This window comes from Nanorana parkeri, unplaced genomic scaffold (genome assembly GCF_000935625.1).
Source record: "Nanorana parkeri isolate BGI_ZX_2015 unplaced genomic scaffold, ASM93562v1 scaffold1750, whole genome shotgun sequence".
Taxonomy (NCBI): domain Eukaryota; kingdom Metazoa; phylum Chordata; class Amphibia; order Anura; family Dicroglossidae; genus Nanorana; species Nanorana parkeri.
In genome coordinates, this window is record NW_017308018.1 from 195927 (window position 1) to 203486 (window position 7560).

A 7560-nucleotide genomic window follows, 5' to 3' on the forward strand; every position below is an offset into this window, starting at 1 on the left:
TTTTAGTTAAAGGCATAATCCAGCTTTTGCATAAACACATAAATACTTTTACACACATTCATAAAAGAAAAAAGTCCTGACTGAGGTATGAACTTTTAGTTAAAGAATTGGAGTAAGTATCAATGACGTCACTGCACTTGTAATCCATTGTAAGCCCTTCTGCAATGGTAATAAATAGGACCCTGGGTCTATCCATTCACAGATCCTATTAAAGGGTCAGTGAATGCAGGGCCGGCCTTAGGCCTTTAGGCGCCCTGTGCGAGAAAGCTTTACAGTGCCCCTCAGTGACCACACCCCTCAGTGGCCACACCCTCAGTAACCACACCCATTTATTACCCATAATGGACAATGCGGCTGCGTAGGTGTATGCATAGCCACAATGAATTAAGGCCGCATTCACACTAAGCGACACTTACCTCGAGCGGACTTCCGCGCGGCGGGATAGCGCAACGTTTCGGGCAACGTTCCAGCGACGATCGCGTCACCTTCACTGTCGGGCTGCATTAAAAAAAAGGACATTTGCGCGACATCCGCGGGAAAAAGGGTCCTGCAGGCGCGACTTGCGACCGCGACGAGCGACATGGAGCTGTACATTAAGACAGCTCTATTGAAAATCATTGGCCGGCGACTTCTCGCGATATCACGTGGCAAAAATGCGCAATATCGCGGCGGAAATCGCAGGATTTTCCGCTCACCGTGAATGCGGCCTCAAATCAAGGCCAGAGCCTGCCATGAGCCCCGCAATTTAGGTAATTGGGAGACGGGGGCAGTTTGAGGGGTTGGTTATGTAAGCTTGTTTCCTGTTACAACCTAAATATGGGTCTAAAATTAAACATGGTTAGAAAAGTTTATTTAGCATTTAAAGAAGAACTTCAGATTTTTTTTTTTATGTGCTTTGTTACAAACAGTGAACTGCAATAAGGTGTATGCCACCACTACCACCTCTTTGTTATAATTCACTGTTTCAGTGAAGATGGATAGTATAGGCTTCACATCCAGCACTACCTTATGATACTTCTGGCTTCTCATATACAGAGGCGGTACTGTCATCTGTCCTCTCCTCTTGTTCATTCACAGAACACCTTGTATTTTGTAAATGGTTCTGAGAATACAAGGTGTTCTGTGAATGGACAAACGACAGCCTCTGTATATGAAGAGCTCCAAGTCTCATGTCACGGTGTCAGAAGTATGGTGGAAGCTGTAAAGGGAGGATGCATGCTTTCAAAAATAATAAAATTACCAGTGTCCTTTTAACAATGAGCAACAACTACAAAGTGCATAAACAGAAAATAAATCAATAAAATCAGCATTTGGGGTGTCTACCCTTTACTATAGAAACAGCATCTATTCTCCCAGGTACACTTGCACACAGTTAAAGGTGAAGATTAAGGCCTCATTCACACAGTGTAGAGTGGGATCCACGCCGGCTGGGTACGAGTATGGACACCCGCATAGATGTGCAGTTTGGGTGAGAGTAAGACAGTGTACAGCTGCGTCCTCCCATAGGGAAGAACAGGCTGCTGCCTACAATCATACACAGCACCCGGGAACGGCCAGATATGGACATGCACGCCGCATGAATCTGTACGGCACTACTTTACCCTATGTGAATGAGGCCTAATAGACACAAATTATATAAATCCGCTTTGTGAGCACCAAATGACTGTTTAAACCCAGATGCTACCTTGTAAACATAGCAGTAATATCATCACTGATATCATTACCTGAGCAGGGAGCAGAACTGTAGAAGGTGTCCAGTAGGCCCACACACTACAGGCTGCCTGCAAAGAAGTATAGGAAGGGGCAGATACAAGACCAGTCACCCAGCAATAGGAGAGAGCAACAATGACTGGTCTTAATTACAGTGTTTGACAACAACCATCTACATCAGTTCTTGTGCATTCAATGTATAGACAGTCAGGTAGACCTTGACGCTTGTACTACACTGAAAGATGGTACTATGTGTGACCAACTTTAGGACAACAAAATAAACCCATAGCCATGTAGTATGAGGGCCAGTCCAAACAATCACACATCATTATTTACCAGCAAAACTGTTGGTAAAACAATTTGTAGGCCTTGACCACAGTTGATAAATATGTAAACTCTCTGCATGTAGAAGGAATGCCAAGACATTTTTTACAGGATAGATAGTGCATTCCTCCACCTGCAAATTACAGATAGCCAGATCCTGTTGGCTGTACTCCTTAAAGGGGTGCACCTTCCTCTATGATTTACAGTCATGTATTAGTAATCAGATGGGATGGCAGTAAAGAGTTTAGTGTCTGATTCATGCGTCTGCCCAGGGACTGTACAGACACACATAAATACTAGGGATGCACTGATACCGGTTTTTCGGTATCGAATAAGAGTACCAATATTTTTTTTCGGCACTCGCCGATAACGAGTACCGGTGCCATGTGCCCCGATTATCAGGAAGTCGGGCGGTGGATCATGACCTATCACCCGGCTTCCTGATTGCCTGTGATTGCCTTCTTTCGGTATAACACCAGCTTCATTTGCCGCGGCTGCCTGGCTTTCTGACCAATCAGGAAGCCGGGCGGCAAGTCATGAGGTGCCGTCTGGCTTCCTGATTGGTCAGGAACCCAGGCTGCCTAGCAACAAGTGAAGCCGGCTTCCCAGCCAATCAGGAAGCCGTGCGGCATGTCATTACCCGCCTCTCGGCTTCCTGATTGGCTAGGAAGCCGGCTTCACTTGTTGCTAGGCTGCGTGGCTTCCTGACCAATCAGGAAGCCAGGATGTGAGTCATAAAGCGGCTTCCTGATTGGTTAAGAAGCCAGGCTGCCTACCAAGGGCGTGTAATAACTCAACGCCGGGCTTCCTGATACCGGAAGTTCTGGTATTGGGAAAAGTATTGGGAGCATCTGGGCGAGAATACTAGTATCGTTATTGGTGCATCCTTAGTTCCTGTGAAGGTTTTTTGGAGCCCTACTTACAATGCATATCAAGGAATCTCAGGATCTGATCAGCTCCCTGTTTGCTAGTCCCTGGCCCACATCTGGGCAAATGGGTACTCACACCTTTTCTCCGAATTCTCCAAAATGTGAGAAAAGCAGCTGCTGTCACTGGAACAGTTTTCCCAAGTAGACAATTTCCCCTCACTTCCTGTTGCAGTGAGAACCATGAAATGTTGTGTTTCTGTTTACTTTCTGTCCCAGGGACAATCTCCAGGACTTTTGTAAGGTAAGCACAGTTAGAATCTCAAAGGAACCAAACCGATTTTGGAACATTCGTTCGACTTTCTAATCATTGATGTGGTCAAATCGATGATCGATTTTGACCGTAGTGATGAAAAAAATGCTAAAGAGCATGTTGGAAAATTTCTCTCACTCGAACGAAATACTAACAGTGAATGTACTTGTTTTAATTAGGAAAACTCCATAAATTCCAAAATCAAATTTTAAATAAAAACTAGAATCAAACTAATTTTGGAACTACAATCCCAAAGTCTCTGATGGCATTATCAAAGATTCCAATGTTCAATAATGCCATCATCGTACATAGGTTAATCGTACATAGGTTAATGCAGGTTAATGCAACTTTTTCATACAGAAGTTTATGTAAAATGATACCCGTGTATACTCTACTTTATAGAGAGGGTGAATCTACACACACTGGGGGGCACGGGCAGTAATAAAACCTGAAAGAGATTCTAAGCATTCTCTAGCTAAAGCTAACTGTTTGCACCAGTGTATAAAAGCTGCCCTGCACATGGTCAGCAGCCCTGCTGAATGACTGCACAGATAGGCCCACATTCTCCGCAAGTTGCAACCAAAATATTGAATTTTGTGAGTGATGATAATCAGTAATAACTGAATTGGTATGCAAATGTTATCTGTCCTGATGGGAAAAGGTGGGATGTTCAGGGTGGCATTTCTGTATGTAATATGTTCAATCATGCTCATCATTCTGCACCTGTTTTTGTGGAAACAGATATTTCAAATTATTTCAGTTTCTATGGTAACAAGAAAGTTGATTTCATCACGTTGATCAGGTCCGTGTAATAAAAGTAACTGCTCTTCCTAAATCTTAAGCCTGGATATACACCTTTGCTTAAAGTAGTATTAAAGGAGATCTATGAGGTGAGTGATTTCCACTCATCCTCATAGTTAGAGCCCACCTGTGACAAAGAAGCTATCACTGGTCGGCTCTATCGATCGTGAAGTGAGCAGAAAAATGCACGATCTGCTCACTTCTCGATTGTCTCTCTGCAGAGAGCGGTGACTGTCAGTCACCGCTGCCCGCAGGGATTCCCCCTTCTCCGATCCTCCAGTGCTGAGTGGAGGAACGGAAGGGGGAGGGGGCGGGCACAGCTAGATAGGCAGAGCCAGCTGTCAATCACGCAGCTGGGTGGATCTCGACAGTAATGTCGGGATCAGTCCCAGTCGCGCGCGTTTTACAGTATATCGCTGGCAATATACTGAGCTTTCGGTCACAGGAGGACGCTAGTATATGTCCTCCCGTGATCCTAAAGAGAACTATGGGAAAAAACACTTACCCCATATTTCTCTTTTAAACTCTCACTTTTTAAGTTAATATATTCTCGACTAGCAGCTAAACATTCCCACGTGCATTATTCAGTTAATATATGTCCCCAAACCCTTGGTCTATTTACAAACAATTTGCAGAGCCATTCACCCTGCAAATCTCTGTGAACATTCATTCTGTGCAAATGGTGGTCATAAATTTTGGGATAGTGTGCATGCAAGAGTGGCTCCAGAGCATCCTGCAAGGAAAATAATCCATTCTGAATGCGGGGTAGGCGCCAAGGGGACCAGGTTATTGTGGGGACACGTCTGCTAAGTGAAGATACTGCATACACTGTAAGTCTATAGCTCAGCATTAGAATTTGCTAAAAAAAAAACAAACATCACTTTAATGCATTTTCCAATGAAATAAATCAAACTGCATCAACATGTGTTAATGTGTGTCATGGAGCACATTGACCCATCTTGACATTGATGTGTTTGTTTCTATTTAGTTTCACAAGTTTAGTTTCAATACACAATGATCACAAAGTAAGTCAAACAAGATGACAAAGTTCATTTTCTAGGATACATGGTTCAAATATGCACAGGGCAGAGCAGGAATATACAGAAGTGAAGCAAATGACAAAGCACTCGTCAATTTATAACTAGCTTTTAAAGTAAGGTGCACATGGAAGGGCATTACAGTGTGGAAAAGCGAACTTTTCTCAGCTTACCAGCTAGGATGCCAAAATTACACTGTCTAACCATTAGAATCTTTAACAATTTAGAGGTTTTAGTTGCACAACGTTTGCAAAATATGTGGAAGCCACACTGACGTTAAGAAGGAATGGGCTGCCTCTTAATGAACCTGCACCCAATTCATCTTTTGCTTTATGCTCCAAGATGGAGGCTCTCATAGATTAGAGTTAGGACCACACTATACAGAGGGGCCTTCACAAGACAGTGTGGCTTCCACATATTTTGCAAAAGTTGTGGAAATAAAACCACTGTTTTTAACCCTTAGACAGTGTACTTTTATTGCAGGCTGGCAGGTAAGTGTGCCAGTAATAAACAGGGACTTCCAAAAATATATTTCCTTATAACTCCCTTTACAAAAGCATAAGCAATAGCAATGAGGGACTTGAATGACTTCAGCCTCTCAGGTTGAGAGATTTTCATCTATAAGAAATAAAAGTGGGAATGAGATATAAGAGGTTTCTATTTAGCTCAATAGCAACGCATCAGGCAAAAATGCAAAGCTGTGAATCCAACCTGTACAAAAATCACAATAATATAACATTTTGCTAAGGTTTAAATAAGGGGCTACACCAAAACAAAAATGGAATAACTAAACTGATGTAGCAAGTATGATTGTTAAGCCTGTGAGACACTGCACGCCAAGCAGCGCGGAGCGGTAGTGCGCGGACCTTCGTGTGCAGTGTGTCATGTCATTTTCACTCTGGCACGTCAACTTGCAAGAGCTCGCATAGCTAAGCGTGCCGCGATGAAAAATGTCATCTTCAGCCAATCGTCTCGCACGTATAAACCACTGCGTCAGGATGCGAAGTCCATTCAGTTGTTACGCGTGAGCTGATGGGCTGATGGGCTGAAGATGCAGTGTTTAATCTGGCCCCGCTCAGCTCACACACTGCATGTGAATTTCCATGCCTGACAGCTTTGCTTTGCTCTGCACAGCTTCGCATGCAGTGTGTCAAAGGCTTTAGACTGGCATCCTAAACAGCACAAATATATCTCCACATACCATAAGAATACCAAATATAAACAATAAGCTATAATAATAACAGACTAGAAACTATTTACACATACACTGGAGTTCCATCTGGACTAAATATTTGATTTCTTTCTAGTTTGATTTTTTTAAAATCTTGAGATATCCAAGATTGTTTTTTTTTAACTGTTTTAACTGTTCATATGTACAGATAACTATATTTACCAAATAAGAACTCCACGTATATATAAAAGAACAAACTCTATGAATGCAATATTTAATTACTGGGATAAGCTAAACTTATTGTGAAACCTATAAATATAGCCTGCCATGTTACAGTCTAATGGCACAGACTCCTTTACAATTATGTCATAAAAAAAGTGTAGGTACTAGCAGTGCCTGCACCTACTTGCAGCACCCTCCAAAACCCTGCCACTATGATCAGCAGTGGCGTAACAATCACCATAGTGACCCAGGCGGCCGCTATGGGGCCCAGGACACAGGGGGGCCCGGCCAGGACATCCCCTGACGCCGTGCGGGCCGCTATGGCATCTCCAGACAATTGTGCCGGGATCCGCCCAGCTGCGTGACTGACAGCTGGCTCTGCCTATCTAGAGGTAGAGCATGCTTTACCCGCCCCCTCCCTGTCCGTCCTGCTAGTCAGCGCTGGCGGATCGGAGCAGGGAGGGGGGAATCCATCCCCTCCCCTGTCACGGCTGAACAGCTCAAGGAAAAATATTGCTCAATCTCTACAAAACACATTATAAACCTTTATAAAGGATAAACATGTTATAACCTTTACAAAACACATTATAAACCTCTACAAAACATAACCATATTATAACCTCTACAAAACATAAACATATTATAACCTCTACAAAACATAAACATATTATAACCTCTACAAAACATAAACATATTATAGCCTCTACAAAACATAACCATATTATAGCCTCTACAAAACATAACCATATTATAGCCTCTACAAAACATAAACATATTATAACCTCTACAAAACATAAACATATTATAACCCCTACAAAACATATTATAGCCATATCATAACCTCTACAAAACATTAATATATTATAACCTCTACAAAACATATTATATAAGGTGATTTGAGATAAAATGATCTAGGGTTATATTCTTCTTGTTTTGCAGTTGCTGTTATACACAATCAGTAGACGTTCCCTGCATACATTCAGACATTTAACTCTGCAGAAATACTAATTGTTAGTTCTGGTTGTCCTCCTACACAGCACAACACAAAAACTTCACTACCCATAATGCACTTCTCTCCCAACCAGGGAAGGGTGTCTTTTGACCTGCTCATACGTT